Raw genomic sequence first — 20,207 nt, 5'->3', positions numbered from 1 at the left:
GGCACAGACCCTACCCCCACTGTCAGCACAGACCCTACCCCCACTTTCAGCACAGACCCTACACCCAATATCAGCACAGAACCTACCCCCACTGTGGGCACAGACCCTACCCTCACTGTCAGCACAGACCCTACCCTCACTGTCAGCATACACCCTACCCTCACTGTCAGCAGATACCATACCCCCACTGTCAGCACAGGCCCTACCCTCACTGTGGGCACAGAACCTGCCCCCACTGTGGGCACAGACCCAACCCTCACTGTGGGCACAGACCCTGCCACCGCTGTGGGCACAGACCCTACCCTCAATGTGGGCACAGACCCTGCCCCCACTGTGGGCACAGACACTACCTCCACTGTCGGCACAGACCCTGCCCCCACTGTGGGCACAGACACTACCTCCACTGTCAGCACAGACCCTACCCCCACTGTCAGCACAGACCCTACCCCTACTGTCAGCACAGACCGTACCCTCACTGTGGGCACAGACCCTACCCTCACTGTGGGCACAGACCCTACCCTCACTGTCAACACAGACCCTACCCTCACTTTGGGCACAGACCCTGCCCCCACTGTGAGCACAGACCCTACTCTCACTGTGGGCACAGACCCTACCCTCACTGTCAGCACAGAGCCTACCCGCAATGTCAGCACAGGCCCTACCCTCACTGTGGGCACAGAAGCTGCCCCCACTGTGGGCACAGACCCAACCCTCACTGTGGGCACAGACCCTGCCACCGCTGTGTGCACAGACCCTACCCTCAATGTGGGCACTGACCCTGCCCCCACTGTGGGCACAGACACTACCTCCACTGTCAGCACAGACCCTACCACCAGTGTCAGCACTGGCCCGACCCCCAATGTCAGCACAGACCCTACGCTCACTGTCAGCACAGACCCTACCCCTACTGTCAGCACAGACCGTACCCTCACTGTGGGCACAGACCCTACCCTCACTGTCAGCACAGACCCTACCCTCACTGTCAGCACAAACCCTACCCTCACTTTGGGCACAGACCCTGCCCCCACTGTGAGCACAGACCCTACTCTCACTGTGGGCACAGACCCTACCCTCACTGTCAGCACAGAGCCTACCCGCAATGTCAGCACAGACCCTACCCTCACTCTCAGCACAGACCCTACCCTCACTGTCAGCACAGACCCTACCCGCACTGTCAGCACAGAACCTACCCTCACTGTCAGCACAGACCCGACACTCACTGTGGTCACAGACGCTACCCTCACTGTCAGCACAGACCCTACCCTCACTGTCAGCACAGACCCTACCCCCACTGTGTGCACAGACCCTACCCTCACTGTGGGCACAGACCCTACCCTCACTGTCAGCACAGACCCTACCCTCACTGTCAGCACAGACCCTACCCCCACTGTCAGCACAGACCCTACCCCCACTGTGGGCACAGACCCTACCCTCACTGTCAGCACTGACCCTGCCCCCACTTTCAGCACAGACCCTACCCCCACTCTGGGCACAGACCCTACCCTCAATGTCAGCACAGACCCTACCCTCACTGTGGGCACAGACCCTACCCTCACTGTCAGCACAGACCCTGCCGTCACTGTCAGCACAGACTCTACCCTCACTGTGGGTACAAACCCTACCCTCTCTGTTAGCACAGACCCTACCCTCACTGTGGGCACAGACCCTGCCCCCACTGTGGGCACAGACCGTACCCTCACTGTCAGCACAGACCCTACCGCCACTGTCAGCACAGACCCTACCCCCAATGTGGGCACAGACCCTACCCCCACTGTGGACACAGACCCTGCCCTCACTGTTGGCACAGACCCTACCCCCACTGTGAGCACAGACCCTACCTTCACTGTATGCACAGACCCTACCCCCACTGTCAGCACAGACCCTACCCCCACTGTGGGCACAGACCCTCCCCTCACTGTCAGCACAGACACTGCCCCCACTGTGGGCACAGACCCTACCCTCACTGTCAGCACAGACCCTGCCCCCACTGTGGGCACAGACCCTACCTTCACTGTGGGCACAGACCCTACCCCCACTGTCAGCACAGTCCCTACCCTCACTGTGGGCACAGACGCTACCCCCACTGTCTGCACAGACCCTACCCGCACTGTCAGCACAGACCCTGCCCCCACTGTGGGCACAAATCCTACCCTCACTGTGGGCACAGACCCTGCCACCACTGTGGGCACAGACCCTACCATCACTGTGGGCACAGACCCTGCCCCCACTGTGGGCACAGAACTTACCCCCACTGTCAGCACAGACCCTACCGCCAGTGTCAGCACTGGCCCTACCCCCAATGTCAGCACAGACCCTACGCTCACTGTCAGCACAGACCCTACCCCCAGTCTCAGCACAGACCCTACCCTCACTGTGGGCACAGACCCTACCCTCACTGTGGGCACAGACCCTACCCTCACTGTCAGCACAGACCCTACCCTCACTGTCAGCACAAACCCTACACTCACTGTTGGCACAGACACTGCCCCCACTGTGGGCACAGACCCTACACTCACTGTGGGCACAGACCCTACCCTCACTCTCAGCACAGAGCCTACCCGCACTGTCAGCACAGACCCTACCCTCACTGTCAGCACAGACCCTACCCTCACTGTCAGCACAGACCCTACCCTTACTGTCAGCACAGACCCTACACTCACTGTGGTCACAGACGCTACCCTCACTGTCAGCACAGACCCTACCCTCACTGTCAGCACAGACCCTACCCCCACTGTGGGCACAGACCCTGCCGTCACTGTCAGCACAGACTCTACCCTCACTGTGGGTACAAACCCTACCCTCTCTGTCAGCACAGACACTAGCCTCACTGTGGGCACAGACCCTGCCCCCACTGTGGGCACAGACCCTACCCTCACTGTCAGCACAGACCCTACCGCCACTGTCAGCACAGACCCTGCCCCCACTGTGGACACAGACCCTACCCTCACTGTGGGCACAGACCCTACCGCCACTGTTAGCACAGACCCTACCCCCACTGTGGGCACAGACCCTGCCCTCACTGTGGGCACAGACCCTACCCCCACTGTGTGCACAGACCCTACCCTCACTGTAGGCACAGACCCTACCCTCACTTTCAGCACAGGCCCTGCCCCCACTGTGGGCACAGACCCTACCCTCACTGTCAGCACAGACCCTGCCCCCACTGTGGGCACAGACGCTACCCTCACTGTGGGCACAGACCCTACCCCCACTGTCAGCACAGACCCTACCCTCACTGTGGGCACAGACCCTGCCCCCGCTGTGGGCACAGACCCTACCCTCACTGTGGGCACAGACCCTACCCTCACTGTCAGCACAGACCCTACACTCACCGTCAGCACAGACCCTACCCCCACTGTCAGCACAGACCCTACCCTCACTGTGGGCACAGACCCTACCCTCACTCTCAGCACAGACCCTACCCTCACTGTGGGCACAGACCCTACCCTCACTGTCAGCACAGACCCTACCCCCACTGTGGGCACAGACCCTACCCTCACTGTCAGCACAGACCCTACCCCCACTGTCAGCACAGACCCTACCCTCACTGTGGGCACAGACCCTACCCTCACTGTCAGCAGAGACCCTCCCCTCACTGTCAGCACAGACCCTACCCTCACTGTCAGCACAGACCCTACCCTCACTGTCAGCACAGACCCTACCCCCACTGTCAGCACAGACCCTACCCTCACTGTCAGCACAGGCCCTACCCTGACTGTCAGCACAGACCCTACCCTCACTGTGGGCACAGACCCTGTCCCCACTGTGGGCACAGACCCTACCCTCACTGTCAGCACAGACCGTACCCTCAATGTCAGCACAGACCCTACCCCCACTGTGGGCACAGACCCTACCCCCACTGTAGGCACAGACCCTACCCTCACTGTGGGCACAGACCCTACCCCCACTGTGGGCACAGACCCTACCCTCACTATCAGCACAGACCCTACCCTGACTGTGTGCACAGACCCTACCCCCACTGTCAGCACAGACCCTACCCTCACTGTGGGCACAGACCCTACCCCCACTGTGGGCCCAGACCCTACCCTCACTGTGGGCACAGACCCTACCCCCACTGTGGGCACAGACCCTACCCTCACTGTGGGCACAGACCCTACCCTCACTGTCAGCACAGACCCTACCCTCACTGTCAGCACAGACCCTACTCCCACTGTGGGCACAGACCCTACCCCCACTGTGGGCCCAGACCCTACCCTCACTGTGGGCACAGACACTACCCCCACTGTTCGCCCAGACCCTACCCTCACTGTCAGCACAGACCCTACCCTCACTGTCAGCACAGACCCTACCCCCACTGTCAGCACAGACCCTACCCTCACTGTGGGCACAGACACTACCCCCACTGTTCACCCAGACCCTACCTTCACTGTGGGCACAGACCCTACCCCCACTGTGGGCACAGACACTACCCCCACTGTCAGCACAGACCCTACCCTCACTGTGGGCACAGACACTACCCCCACTGTTCACCCAGACCCTACCTTCACTGTGGGCACAGACCCTACCCCCACTGTGGGCACAGACACTACCCCCACTGTTCGCCCAGACCCTACCCTCACTGTGGGCACAGACCCTACCCCCACTGTGGGCCCAGACCCTGCCCCCACTGTCAGCACAGACCCTACCCTCACTGTCAGCACAGACCCTACCCCCACTGTCAGCACAGACCCTACCCCAAATGTCGGCCCAGACCTGATCATTAATTACCATTTGTACAATACCTCCTTTCTATAACACATAATAATGCTCCCTAAACCACTCTAATTTACAGCGTGCTTTTTATTATGACACAATTATGTCTGTAAGACCCCTCTCACTAGAGGATGCTTCTTTTACCAGAACATACCTATCGATATAGCATCCCCACTCTGAGATAGCCCTGCCTCTCATACATAACATACTCTATTCCTCTAAAAATCCTATGGAGAAGCCGAATAGAAGGCTAATCACCCAAAGGCAAGGTTGAAAACAGTCGGAAAAAAGAGATAAATCAAGAGGTGGTGACTGAGTGAAGCGACACTTGAGTTTTAAAATATTGTACGGGTCCAAGAAGCAGTGAGCACTGGGAGGAGAGACGCTATAGAGAGAGAGCGAGAGACTGCAGGGTTGAACAATATTGAGAGACCCACAAAGAGAGACCCACCCTTAGGCTCCTGTGTATTTACAAAGCTGTCCAGCCTGGTTCTCACCGCTTTGCGGTTTGGGATGGCCGGGCTCAGGGGCTTTGTTCTGAAACTCTCACGGCCTTCCATTAGCGCTGTAACAGACATAGATCGAAATGACTCACTCCTCCCAACTCAACTCCTGTGGGTGCCCACTGGATCCCCCAGGGCACATGCCCGAGCGTTCTGAGCATGCTCACACTGGCTGCTGGCCAGGCAGCCAAGCCTGTGGCATTTCATTCTGTGAGAGGCAACATCATTCATGTCTGAGGCTGGGACCCAGGAGCGAGGACGAGCCCAGCAGCGAGGTCAAAGCCCAGGAGTGGCGCAGCATGGACCAGCAGCGGGGTCGGGGCCCAGGGAAGGTGCGGCACGGGCCAACAATGAGGTCGGGAGGACCACAATGCATCCTACGAAACCCAGGCAGAGAGGACCTGCGGGAAGGAGGGAGGAGGACAGTAGCAGTATGTTTGTGTGTGTGTGTGCTAGGCTGATGTAGCAGAGCCTGGTCTCCAATCATCTTGGATCCCCTTGCCATTGGACCAAGACCTTGCTCTGTCAAGCCCATGTGATAGCTGGTGTGCAACAGCCACCCCACTTTAAAAGAATTCACGCACAGGCATCTTCCACCCTTTAAAATGAAGTTCGGGACCTGGAACGTCAGGACCCTCATGGACAACCCCAACAGTGACAGACCGGAACGCCGTACTGCTATCGTTGCCCAGGAGCTCAGATGTTTCGACATTGACCACCACCCACCCGCCCCTTCAACCACCGTCTGCCCCACCTGTGACAGAGACTGTAGGCCCCGCATTGGACTCATCAGTCACCTGAGAACTCATTTTTACTGTGGAAGCAAGTCATCCTCGGTTCCGAGGGACTGCCTAAGAGAGAAGAGATGCTCCACAGTAAAAAAACGGGGAATGAATTATCGCCAAAGTTCTGTTTCTAATTTATCTCACACTTTGACAGGCCTTGGAAATCGGGTTAGGTCGTGGGCTGATGTCATCCATCAGCCTCTCAAGCCCTTAAAAGGATACAGTTAGGGCCCTCAGCAACCATGTTGATGGTATTATTCATTGTAAAGGTTGCTGGGATAATGGGGGAGACGGGCATTACGCACTGTATTACTGTTGAGGATTCACGGGCTAGCTTAATTAACCCTTTCCAAAGGGGCTCGGTATATTCTGCCGAATTCCTCCATGTGAGATGTTATAAACTACAATTCTGAAGCTGCCGTGTGTATGATCACTGAATTCTGCATTTTTTTACTAAAGGAATAATAGTTCTAGAATGCAATAAGACAGATTAAAAGAAAAATTAATGCAACATTTTTGATACAACTGCGATCGTGAACTTTCCTAGTTTCATGCTGTGACTCATTTCCTTCTCTAATTTTACAGTTTTTATATTTATTTCACATGCTCTTTGGAACATCCTGAAGCAAAGTCAAATGGGTTTTTTGTGGTAAAACTACAAATTTTATCTTTGTTTTTTTTCTCAGAACTAAGAAAATCATCGACAAACCCCCATAAAAACCTGCTGAAAATATTTTTTAAAACAATTAAATCGCTTTTTCTTTTATGTGGCCATTGTTCAGAGAGGTTTACTTTCTGCATCTGAACAGACTTTAAACTGTTTCTGTAGCCATAACTTTATTACAACAGGGACTGCATTTCAAAAGTACCTCATTGGCTGTAAAGTGCTTTGGGACGTCCTGAGGTGATATAAATGCGGGTTCTCTTTCGTTCCTTATCCGCCCTCCAGATGTATCAGTGACATCACCACATTCACACCCAGCATCTACATAGAGAGAGATAAAAACAGAAAATGCTGGAAATACTCAGCAGGTCAGGTAGCATCTGTGGAGAGAGAAACAGAGTTAACGTTTCAGATCGATGACCCTTCGTCAGAACTTCATCATCGACCTGAAACGTTAACTGTTTCTCGCTCCACAGATGCTGCCTGGCCTATTTCCAGCATTTCCTGTTTATATTTCAGATTTCCAGCATCTGCAGTATTTTGCTTCTACATAGAGAGATACGGTGACGATACAACGCTGATCAAGACAAACCTGTGAAGGACCAGCTTTGGGACAACATTTACTTCTAGGTGGCCTCACAGTGCTTTAATACACTCACATGTATCTGCAAAAGGTTTGAATTCCTGCAGACCTTTATTGAAAACGAGAAAGCTGATCGCAATGGTTTTCTCAATTTTTACTCCACTGATATCTCTGGTGATCTATCAGAGAGTGAATAACAGATCAGAATAACCGATACCCAGGAGTGAGTTACAGGCTGGAATCTAATCGAGGGGTTCAGGGGTTTATATATAAAATGACAGATACCCAGGAGTGAGTTACAGGCTGGAATCTAATCGAGGGGCTCGGGTGGTTTATATATAAAATAACAGATACCCAGGAGTGAGTTACAGGCTGGAATCTAATCGAGGGGTTCAGGGGTTTATATATAAAATAACCGATACCCAGGAGTGAGTTACAGGCTGGAATCTAATCGAGGGGTTCAGGGGTTTATATATAAAATAACAGATACCCAGGAGTGAGTTACAGGCTGGAATCTAATCGAGGGGCTCGGGTGGTTTATATATAAAATAACAGATACCCAGGAGTGAGTTACAGGCTGGAATATAATCGAGGGGTTCAGGGGTTTATATATAAAATAACAGATACCCAGGAGTGAGTTACAAGCTGGAATCTAATTGAGGGGTTCAGGGGTTTATATATAAAATAACAGATACCCAGGTGTGAGTTACAGGCTGGAATATAATCGAGGGGTTCAGGGGTTTATATATAAAATAACAGATACCCAGGAGTGAGTTACAGGCTGGAATCTAATCAAGGGGGTCAGGGGTTTATATATAAAATAACAGATACCCAGGAGTGAGTTACAGGCTGGAATCTAATCGAGGGGTTCAAGGGTTTATATATAGAATAACAGATACCCAGGAGTGAGTTACAGGCTGGAATCTAATCGAGGGGTTCAGGGATTTATATACAGAATAACAGATACCCAGGAGTGAGTTACAAGCTGGAATCTGATCGAGGGGTCCAGGGGTTTATATATAAAATAACAGATACCCAGGAGTGAGTTACAAGCTGGAATCTAATCGAGGGGTTCAGGGATTTATATATAGAATAACAGATACCCAGGAGTGAGTTACAAGCTGGAATCTAATCAAGAGGTTCAGGGGTTTATATATAAAGTAATAGATACCCAGGAGTGAGTTACAAGCTGGAATCTAATCGAGGGGTTCAGGGATTTATATATAGAATAACAGATACCCAGGAGTGAGTTACAGGCTGGAATCTAATCGAGGGGTTCAGGGGTTTATATATAAAATAACAGATACCCAGGTGTGAGTTACAGGCTGGAATATAATCGAGGGGTTCAGGGGTTTATATATAAAATAACAGATACCCAGGAGTGAGTTACAGGCTGGAATCTAATCGAGGGGTTCAGGGATTTATATACAGAATAACAGGTACCCAGGAGTGAGTTACAAGCTGGAATCTGATCGAGGGGTCCAGGGGTTTATATATAAAATAACAGATACCCAGGAGTGAGTTACAAGCTGGAATCTAATCGAGGGGTTCAGGGATTTATATATGGAATAACAGATACCCAGGAGTGAGTTACAAGCTGGAATCTAATCAAGGGGTTCAGGGGTTTATATATAAAATAACAGATACCCAGGAGTGAGTTACAGGCTGGAATCTGATCGAGGGGTTCAAGGAGATTTATATATAAAATAACCGATACCCGGGAGTGAGTTACAGGCTGGAATCTAATTGAGGGGTTGGGGGGGGGGGGAGGAGGGGTTATATATAGAATTAAAGATTCCTGGGAGTGATTTACAGGCTTAGTAAAATGCCACATAATAAACTTGTTAGCAATATTAAAGCCCATGGAATTAAAGCTTTCAGGAGAACAGCGACCATGACACCACACAACACTGCCATGGCAACCTCTGCAAGACATGCCAGATCATCAACACAGATACCATCATCACACGTAAGGACACCACCCACCAGATACATGGTACATACTCATGTGACTCGGCCAACGTTGTCTACCTCATACGTTGCAGGAAAGGATGCCCCAGAGCATGGTACATCGGCGAGACCATGCAGACACTGCGACAACGGATGAACGGACACCGCGCAACAATCGCCAGGCAGGAGTGTTCCCTCCCAGTCGGGGAACACTTCAGCAGTCAAGGACATTCAGCCTCCGATCTTCGGGTAAGCATTCTCCGACAACGCAAAATCGTAGAGCAGAAACTGATAGCCAAGTTCCGCACTCATGAGGACAGCCTCAACCGGGATCTTGGGTTCATGTCACGCTACATGTAACCCCACCTGACGTAGGGTCATCCAGACTCGAGTCGTCGTTGGCTTGTTCTCTCTACACAGATGCAGCCGGACCTGCTGTGATTTCCAGCAAAGAAAATGTTTTTTGTCTGTTTTTTGTTTTTCATACAGACCCCAGCATCTGCAACATTTTACCCCTTGTGACCCCACCTCATTGTTCTTTGATGTAATGTTTTCCTGACTGACCTGTTTGGACACCATTCACACCTTTGATTGCTGTGATTATCTCTCTGCCGAGGTGTGATAAATGGCAGTTAGAAAGATTACCTGTAATCATCTGGCATTATTCTCTGACTATATAATCTGTGTCTATAGGCATCTCTCCACTTCACCTGACGGAGGAGCAGCGCTCCGAAAGCTTGTGATTTGAAATAAAACTGTTGGACTATAACCTGGTGTTGTGACTTCTTACATGGAATTAAAGAGGCAGCGTGGGTATGAAATTGGCTAAGGGACAGAAAGCAGAGAGCAGTGGTGAACAGTTGTTTTTCAGGCTGGAGGGAAATATACAGTGTTGTTCCCCAGGGGTCGGTATTAGGACCACTGCTCTTTTTGAAACAAATTAATGACCTGGACTTGGGTATACAGGGCATAATTTCAAAGTTTTCAGATGATATGAAACTCGGAAGTGTAGTAAACAGTGAAGAGGATAGTAGCAGACTTCAGGAGGGCATAGACAGACTGGTGAAATGGGCAGACATGTGGCAGATGAAATTTAATGAAGAAAAGTGTAAAATAATATATTTTGGAACGAAAAATGAGGAGAATCATTATAAACTAAATGATACAATTTTAAGGGGTTGCAGAAACAGAGAGACCTGAGGGTGTACGCACACAAATCTTTGAAGTTGACAGGACAAGTTGATAAAGCTGCTGAAAAAACAAGGGATCCTTGGCTTTATTAAAAGAGGAATAGAATACAAAAGCAAGGAAGTTATGGTAAATGTTTATAAATGACGGGTTAGGCCTCAGCTGGAGTATTGTGTCCAATTCTGGGCACCACACTTTAGGAAGGATGCCAAGGCCTTAGAGAGGGTGCAGAGGAGATTTACTTGAATAGTACCAGGGATGAGGGACTTCAGTTACCTGCAGAGACTAGAGAAACCGGGATTGTGTTCCTTAAATTATATGGGGTTTTGATAGAGCAGATGGGGAGAAACTGTTTCCAGTGGCAGGAGGGTCGGTAACCAGAGGACACAGATTGAAGATAATTGGCAAAAAAGGAGGCGACCTGAGGAGAATGTTTTTTACGCAGTGAGTTGTTATGATCTGGAATGCACTGCCTGCACTGACCCCTTCAATCATTTCAATGTCATCAACGCCTATTGCTCCCCATGAGGATACAGCGGTTCAAGGTGGCGGCTCACCGCCACCTTCTCAAGGCCAACTAGGGATGGGCAATAAATGCTGGCCTTGCCAGTGATGCTCACATCCCAGGAACGAATAAAAAAAACTGGTTACAGGTATTAAGCAATAAATCAAACTGGCTTCTAGCACCGTGTGCTTATAGATTATTCATCATGAGTAAATCGGTTAGCAGATTGCCAGACTGACCCACCAGACAGCCAATAAACTAGGCCATAAAACTCTTCCACATCTTCATTATCACAGGCTCTAGCTCTCCAGCTCACCTCTACCCCCATCTCCACCCTCACCCTCACTCCGCACAGGCCTTTCAGCTCACATCACCTCCATTTCCACCCTCCCCCTCACCTCCCCCTCCCCCTCCTCTCACCCTCACCTCACCCCCATCTCCAACCTCCCCCTCCCCTCACCTCACCCTCCATATCCACACTCCCCCTCAACTCACCCTCCATCTCCACCCTTCCCCTCACCCTCCATCTCCACCCTCCCCCTCACCTCACAGAGGGTGATGGTCGAAGGTTGCTTTTGTAACTGGAAGCCTGTGTCCAGTGGGGTACCTCAGGGATCGGTGCTGGGTCCCTTGATGTTTGTGATCTACATAAATGATTTGGATGAGAATGTAAAAGGTATGATCAGTAAGTTCGCAGATGACACGAAAATTGGTGGGGTGGTAAATTGCGAGGAGGAAAGCCTCAGGCTACAGGACGATATAAACGGGTTGGTCAGATGGGCGGAAAAGTGGCAAATGGAATTTAACCCTGAAAAGTGCGAGGTGATGCATTTTGGACGGATAAATAAGGCAAGGGAATACACAATGAGTGGTAGGACCCGAGGAAGTACAGAGGGTCAGAGGGACCTTGGTGTACATGTACATAGAACCCTAAAGGCAGCGGAACAGGTAGATAAGGTGGTTAAAAAGGCACATGGGATACTTGCCTTCATTAGCCGAGGCATAGAATATAAGAGCAGGGAGGTTATGATGGAGCTGTACAAAACGTTGGTAAGGCCACAGCTGGAGTACTGTGTGTAGTTCTGGTCGCCTCACTATAGGAAGGATGTGATTGCTTTGGAGAGGGTGCAGAGAAGGTTCACCAGGATGTTACCTGGGATGGAGCGCCTCAGCTATGAAGAAAGACTAAACAGGCTGGGGTTGTTTTCCTTGGAGCAAAGAAGGCTGAGGGGGGACCTGATTGAGGTGTACAAAATGATGAGGGGCATAGATAGGGTAGATAAAGAGGAACTTTTCCCCTTAGTAGGGGGGTCAATAACAAAGGGGCATAGATTCAAGGTAAGGGGCAGGAGGTTTAGAGGGGATTTGAGGAGGAACTTTTTCACCCAGAGGGTGGTTGGAGTCTGGAACTCACTGCCTGAAAGGGTGGTAGAGGCAGGAACCCTCACAACATTCAAGAAGCATTTGGATGAGCACTTGAAATGCCATTGCATACAAGGCTATGGACCAAATGCTGGAAAATGGGATTAGATTGGACAGGGCTTGATGGACGGCGCAGACACGATGGGCCGAAGGGCCTCTTTCTGTGCTGTATAACTCTATGACTCTATGACTCCACCCTCACCCCTCACCTCAGCCACATCGCCACCCTCCCCCTCACCTCACCCTCCCCCTCACCTCACCCTCCATCTCCACCCTCCTCCTCACCTCACCCTCCATCTCCACCCTCCCCCTCACCTCACCCTCCATCTCCACCCTCCCCCTCACCTATGACTCCACCCTCACCCCTCACCTCAGCCACATCGCCACCCCTCACCTCACCCTCCCCCTCACCTCACCCTCCATCTCCACCCTCCTCCTCACCTCACCCTCCATCTCCACCCTCCCCCTCACCTCACCCTCCATCTCCACCCTCCCCCTCACCTCACCCTCCATCTCCACCCTCCCCCTCACCTCCCCCTCCCCCTCACCTCACCCTCAATCTCCACCCTCCCCCTCACCTCACCCTCCATCTCCACCCTCACCCTCACCTCACCCTCCATCTCCACCCTCCCCCTCACCTCACCTTCCATCTCCACCCTCCCCCTCACCTCACCCTCCATCTCCACCCTCCCCCTCACCTCACCCTCCATCCTCACCCTTCCCCTCACCTCACCCTCCATCTCCACCCTCCCCCTTACCTCACCCTCCATCTCCACCCTCACCCTCACCCTCCACCCTCACCTCAGCCCCCATCTCCCACCTCACCCCCCATCTCCACCCTCCCCCTCACCTTCACCTCACCCGCAGCATGGTGCTGGACCGTCGTCGCCAGCTCCTGGGCCAAGGAAAGCGCAAGAGGCCCGCCCCTTTACCTGCCGCAGGGCCAGGATTAGTCCCGGGTGAAACGGGAGGACTTCAGTCAAACAGATGAGGTCATGTTGGTGAACCCTCCAGATAGCGGGTTCTTCACTAACTCTCAGTGCAGTGCTGAGGGAGCGCCGCACTGTCGGAGGGGCAGTGCTAAGGGAGTGCCACACTGTTGGAGGGGCAGTGCTGAGGGAGCGCCGCACTGTCGGAGGGATAGTACTGAGGGAGCGCCGCACTGTCGGAGGGGCAGTGCTGAGGGAGCACCGCACTGTCGGAGGGGCAGTGCTGAGGGAGTGCCACACTGTCGGGGGGGGGGGGGTAGTGCTGAGGGAGCGCCGCACTGTCGGAGGGACAGTACTGAGGGAGTGTCGCACTATCGGAAAGGCAGTGCTGAGGGAGCATCGTACTGTCGGAGGGGCAATGCTGAGGGAGCACCGCACTGTCGGAGGGGCAGTGCTAAGGGAGTGCTGCACTGTCAGAGGGGCAGAGCTGAGGGAGCATCACACTGTCAGAGGGGCAGTACTGAGGGAGCGCTGCACTGTCGGAGGGGCAGTACTGAGGGAGCACCGCACTGTTGGAGGAGCAGTGCTGAGGGAGCACTGCACTGTCGGAGGGGCAGTACTGAGGGAGCGCCGCGCTGTCGGAGGGGCAGTACTGAGGGAGCACCACGCTGTCGGAGGGGCAGTACTGAGGGCGCACCGCACTGTCGGAGGGGCAGTACTGAGGGAGCGCCGCACTGTCGGAGGGGCAGTACTGAGGGAGTGCCGCACTGTCGGAGGGGCAGTACTGAGGGAGCGCCGCACTGTCGGAGGGGCAGTACTGAGGGAGCACCGCACTGTCGGAGGGGCAGTACTGAGGGAGCACCGCACTGTTGGAGGGGCAGTGCTGAGGGAGTGCTGCACTGGCGGAGGTGCCGTCTTCCGGATGAGACGTTAAACTGAGGCCCATCTGCTCTCTCAAGTGGACTTAAAAGATCCCATGGCACTATTTCATAGAAAGCAGGTGAGTTATCCCAGTGTCTTGGATAACGTTTATTTCTTAATCGAATAAAAACAGATGATCCGATCATTATCTCATTGCTGTTTGTGGGAGCTTGCTGTGTGCAAATTGGCTGCTGCGTTTCCTACATTACAACGGTGACCACTTCAAAAGTACTCCATTGGCTGTATTGCGTTTTAGGACAACCTAAGGAGGCGAAAGGCGCTATATAAATGCAAGTTATTTCTTTCTCTTCAGGAGTGGATAATTCTGTTTTAATCAGTCAGTGTGAAATCGATTGTAACACTACAGTATGGCAGAATGCACATAAACAAATGTATTTGACCCTCAAATGAGTGATTGAAAGTTAGATTGCTCGTGTTACTAACAGCACACATGAAGTTTGTTTACTGGTGTGATAGCTTTCAAATCAAATGTCAAATCAGGTCACACGGTCAAACCTCCTGGATTGCGTGCAACCTGAATTGGCAACCCTACTCACGCACAACGTCACCGATTCCGCCGGCGACATTACGGAAGTCACACTTCCAATGTCCGTTGGCCAGGTGGAGTCAATAATTAACAACGATGAGGATGTAGGTTAATGGATTGCTCTCATTTTACAGGACCTACGGTACAGGTAGTTTGAATGAAACCCAATAAGATTCTTCCTCCTTTAGGCCATACATTTTTAAACAAATACAAACACATTCAGGGCTCTGTGATCTGTCATTGTTATAGATCGGTTTCGGGATTACTCATTAAATAATCATCACCTGGTTATTGGCGCAAGGAGAATGTGCTGCGAACCATCTAATGCCCGATTTTTCACCGGCCTCTCCTGGCGATTGTACTGACCAATGAAACTTGCAGTGTAGCGCGAACAAAGCATGGACAGTGGCCTCATCACCATCCCGCCCACGACAGTTTTCTCCCCTCCTCTCCTGAAAGTGCCGACTCACGTTGGGTACAATTCTTGAGCTCCTCGGTATCTCTCCCAACTTGCCATTGAGCCTAGGCATGGCAGCCAAGGCCGATTCTGTCTGTCCTCGCCCAACATCCACGCACCAGCACATGCCCGCAGCACAAGGTCCTGAATAGTGATTAGGAATGGGAAAGCCAGCTAATTTCTTCATTCGCCATCCCAGGGCACTGAGGCCAAATTTAGTGCTGCCTTAATATTCCTGGTCCGTACGGTTCAGTAGAAATAACTTGCATATATATAAAGCACCTTTTACAATATTCCAAATTGCTTTACAGCCAATGAATTGTTTGTGAAGTGTAGTCACTGTTGTAATGTAGGGAAAAGTAGAGCCACTTTACACTGCAAGATCCCACAAACAGCAAATGAGATAAAGGACCAGAGAATCAGTTTCTGGGGGTGTTGGACGAGCGATAAATGTTGGCACATTTAGGCCAATCAGGTTGGCACTCCTGTGCCACTCCTGCCGCGTTTCCCTACATTACAACAGCGACTACATTTCAAATGTATTTCACTGGCTGTGAAGCGCTTTGGGATGTCTGAGGTCATGAAAGTCACTGTATATATGTATAAATAGGAGATTCAATCCGATTAAAAGAATTGTAAAATGAGATGGGTGCAATCCTCACACATTTTCCCCTACTCACTGGAAGGAGCTGAGAGGAAATTTGATAATCAAGGAAGGCTGCCCAAACAGCGCGTAACAAGTCAGGGGAAGTAGGCACAGTGTTGCACGTCTCCCAGGCAGGACTTAACGCAGCTCGTGGAATCCGGGAGGATTGGTAGACATGCTGGCGTACCTAGTTTGGGTGCATGATCTTCAGGAGTGTGTGTAGTGCTCACATGCGAGGGGACTATCCTGAGGGAGGGAAATATGTCCCGTTACAGGATTTCTGACTCTGCCGTCATGAGGAGCCCCCAGTGCTATATTTCACAAATGTTGCTATTGAGTTAAACTGAGCTATTACGGGGTTAAACTCACTGCACAGCAGGGCTGGAGTTGTGGATTAAGAATCAGACATAGGCCGGAATTTTCCCGTTGCCGAGCATGCAGGTTTGGGGGTGGAGCGGCAGTAAAAATCCCGGAAATAGTGAACACGTCAGTGTAATAATCAATAACATGTCATTCTATAGTGGACACTAGGTGGAGCCGTAGAGCTGTGTAGAGCTGTTTGTATAAGACTACACTACCCAGCTGTATGTATATTAAGACTACATTACCCATGAGGCACTAGGCTACCCACAAGGCAACAGTCAAGATGGATGCCTCTACAGATACTGTACCTAGTCCACATGTGCTCAATAAAAGTGTCTAGCAAAAGCTAGCTGTGTTCATAATAAGAATGTCTATTTATTAATGAACATAAGATGGTACCAGGATACCAAGAGTTGTAAATAACTGCTAAAAAAATTGTGAAAAGCGACATGGAGAATTTGAAGCCACCAGAGCGTTTGAATCTCGAGGGAAATGTCGACTACAATTGGCGGATTTTTAAACATCAATTCGAACTCTACATTGCCGCCATCGGATTCAGTACGAAGCCAGACGCAAGAAAAATAGCGTTGCTGCTTACGGTTGCAGGCTCACAGGCGATAGAGGTCATAGTCATAGAGTCATAGAGTTTTACAGCACAGAAAGAGGCCCTTCGGCCCATCGTGTCTGCGCCGCCCATCCCTTGGTATTTAATACATTTGTATTTAATCCAGAGGAGAACAGAGAAAAATGAGAAGATGTGCTAAAAAAATTTGATGCACATTGCTCTCCCAAAAAGAATGAGACGTATGAAAGGTACATCTTCCATTCTCGGACACAGCAACAAAATGAGACTTTTGATAGCTTTATAACTGATCTGAAACTGAAAGCACAGACATGTAATTTCTCTGAGCTGAAGTCATCCATGATTCGTGACCAGATTGTGTTTGGTATTCATGATAAAAAAAAGCCAGGGAACGTCTGTTGAGAGAAACCGAACTAAATTTGGAAAATGCAGTGAAAATATGCCAAGCCAGCGAGCTAGCTCGAAAGCACGCGAAGACTTTCAGTGAAATCAATAATGATGCGATTGTAATGAGTGATAATGCTGCTGTCGGTGCTGTGTCCTACAAGGGGAAGAAACGTGGGCAGAACAGAAATGAAAAGCAATCGGAGGATGAAATTTTTAATTGTAAACGCTGTGGTTACAAACACCAGTTAAGACAATGCCCAGCATTTGGAAAAATGTGCACAAAGTGTAATGGAAAGAATCACTTTGCCAAACAATGCTTTTCAAAAGTAAAAACTAAGAAAGGGCAACGAGTTAATGTAATTGAGGACACTGATTTACGTGAGACATTTTTTGTACGAATGGTGTCATGTGACGATATCAAAAAGGATACAGAAAATGTGCAGCCCTCAGAAATGGACAATGCTGAACATAAAGTTAATGCAGTAAAAGTGGACAAATGGATGATCCCACTGCAGGTAAATGGAGCATTAGTTACCTTGAAACTGGACACTGGGGCAAAAGCAAACTTAATCAGTATGAGTGACATTAACAATATGAAAGAAAAGCCCAAAATACAAAAAAAGTCAGTACTACTGAAGAGCTATAATGGACAGAAAATAGATAGCTTAGGTGTATGCAGACTTAAAGTGACAGTCAAAGACAAAGTGCATCATCTCATGTTTTCTGTTGTGGCTGAAAGACTTGATTCGATACTAGGTGACAAAGCTTGTGAAGACTTAGAACTGGTCAAGAGAGTCCACCGTATAAACTGTGCCATAAGCAGACCAGATGACTCAGGTGATGAAGCAGAGAGCCCATCAAGGATGAAAAGGCCAAATGGTATCCATGTCTTCAAAAAGCCTAGTTTCTCCAAGAAGAAAGAAAAAGACTTTAAGGTCAAAGAGAAGCCAAAGGAAGAAAAGCACAAAGAGGAAAAACACAAGGAGAAAAAGTCCAAAGATATAACCGCAGCAGATGTTGTTAAGCAGTGGAAAGAGAAAAAGAAAAAGAAGCCTGCACCAGAGCAGGAAGCAGTTCCGGTGGATACTCCTTCTTCCCTCAGGCCAATCTTTGGTGTTCCATTAGCCGAGGCTGCTGAGAGGACTATGCTGTATGATGGGATCCAGCTGCCAGCAGTTTTTTCGAGAGTGCATTGACTGCATTGAGAGTTATGGCATGAAGAGTGAAGGAAACACTGAAACCCTCTCCAAGCAAAGATCGCAAGGAGACCTCGATCTATACAAGAGCAGATCGATGACAATGCTGCAACTGCATCATCATTCACCACCAGAACAATCTCATGAAGACACATCAGACTTACCCGTGTTGAGCAGATCCACACGTGAAGTAAAAAAGCCTGATAGACTTAATCTTTGAGTACAATGTAAAGCTTTGAAAATGTGTTGACTGTTTTGAAAATGTTTATGTTTATAGAGCACTAACAAAAGTGTTACTGATATTATCTTTATTGTTTTCTTGAAAGTTGATTGATATTGATTTTGTTAAACCTCAAAGGGGGATGTAATGATCAATAACATGTCATTCTATAGTGGACACTAGGTGGAGCCGTAGAGCTGTTTGTATAAGACTACACTACCCAGCTGTATATATATTAAGACTACATTACCCATGAGGCACTAGGCTACCCACAAGGCAACAGTCAAGATGGATGCCTCTACAGATACTGTACCTAGTCCACATGTGCTCAATAAAAGTGTCTAGCAAAAGCTAGCTGTGTTCATAATAAGAATGTCTATTTATTAATGAACAGAAGAGTCAGGAGCCCACCGTCATCCCGCCCCCTCGCGCATTTAACTCGGGCGGCTTTGAAGGCGCCACACGGACCCGATCCGCAGAGGCGGGCGACCTCATTGAAATCATTCAATGCTTGTTTACAGACCCATAAGAGTGATTTTAACGCCAGATTTTGACTTTTACTGCAAGAGCATGGGATTTACGGAGGTCGGGTACCTCGCCTGTGAGGTGAATGCGGAAGCTCAGTGGCCACTGGCGAGTTCCTTCATTGACAGCTGGGAAAAGCACATAAATACTGCAACGTTACACCTCATTACTTGCCTCATGGAAAGGCTAACCTCGGAAGCCACTCTCACCACATTGCTACTCACTATCACAACACTGAGGGATTGGCCCTCTGATCTCCACTTTACCTGCCATCTACTACATCAGTATGGGTGCTGTTTATACTGTCTCACCTTGGTCCTCAGAATCAGACCAAGATGAGCCCCACCACCAACAACACCAGCAGCAACCACAGCAGTAGCCTTCTCCCCAACGACCTGATGCTCCACAGGAGAGGGGATCAGCACAGGGCTGCACCATACCGGAGGTGATACCCCCAACACAGGGTATACAGGCAGAGGATGAGCTTCCTCAACATGACGGAGCAGAAGTGTTTCAGGAGGTTCGGGCTATCGCGCCAGGTCGGCACAGACATTTGTAGCTTGCTGGAACAAGACCTGCTGCCCAGAGGAGCAGGTGGACACACCTTACCAGTGGCTGTCAAAGTCACCACCGCCCTCAACTTCTTCGCCTCAGGCTCCTTCCAGGGATCTGCAGCAGACATTTGCAGGATCTCGCAGTTGGCCACCCACAGATGCATCATCCAGGTGACCGATGCCATGTTTCACAAGTCAGCCAATTATATCAACTTTACCACTGTTGAGGCCAGTATAACAGGAGAAGGATTGTAGGAGAACATTTAAAAAAAAGTCTGGAATTGCTACTTTTATTCAGCCATTCGTATTATTCAAAATAAACTAATTTCACACTTGGTCACCAGATTGTTCTTCAGTATCGCCTAACATTTACCCAGCCCTGCCTCACCACCACCTCACTTAATCCCTCCACTGCCCCTGATTTCTCAAACTGCTTGCCTGACATCCAGTACTGGATGAGCTGAAATTTCTTCCAATTAAATATTGGGAAGACCGAAGCCATTGTCTTTGGTCCCCACCACAAATTCCGTTCCCTAACCTTCGACTCCATCCCTCTCCCTGGTCAC

Source organism: Somniosus microcephalus, chromosome 13 (assembly GCF_052327205.1).
Source record: "Somniosus microcephalus isolate GS21.2 chromosome 13, FLI_Smic_1.0, whole genome shotgun sequence".
Lineage (NCBI taxonomy): Eukaryota > Metazoa > Chordata > Chondrichthyes > Squaliformes > Somniosidae > Somniosus > Somniosus microcephalus.
Note: the sequence above shows the minus strand (reverse complement) of the source record.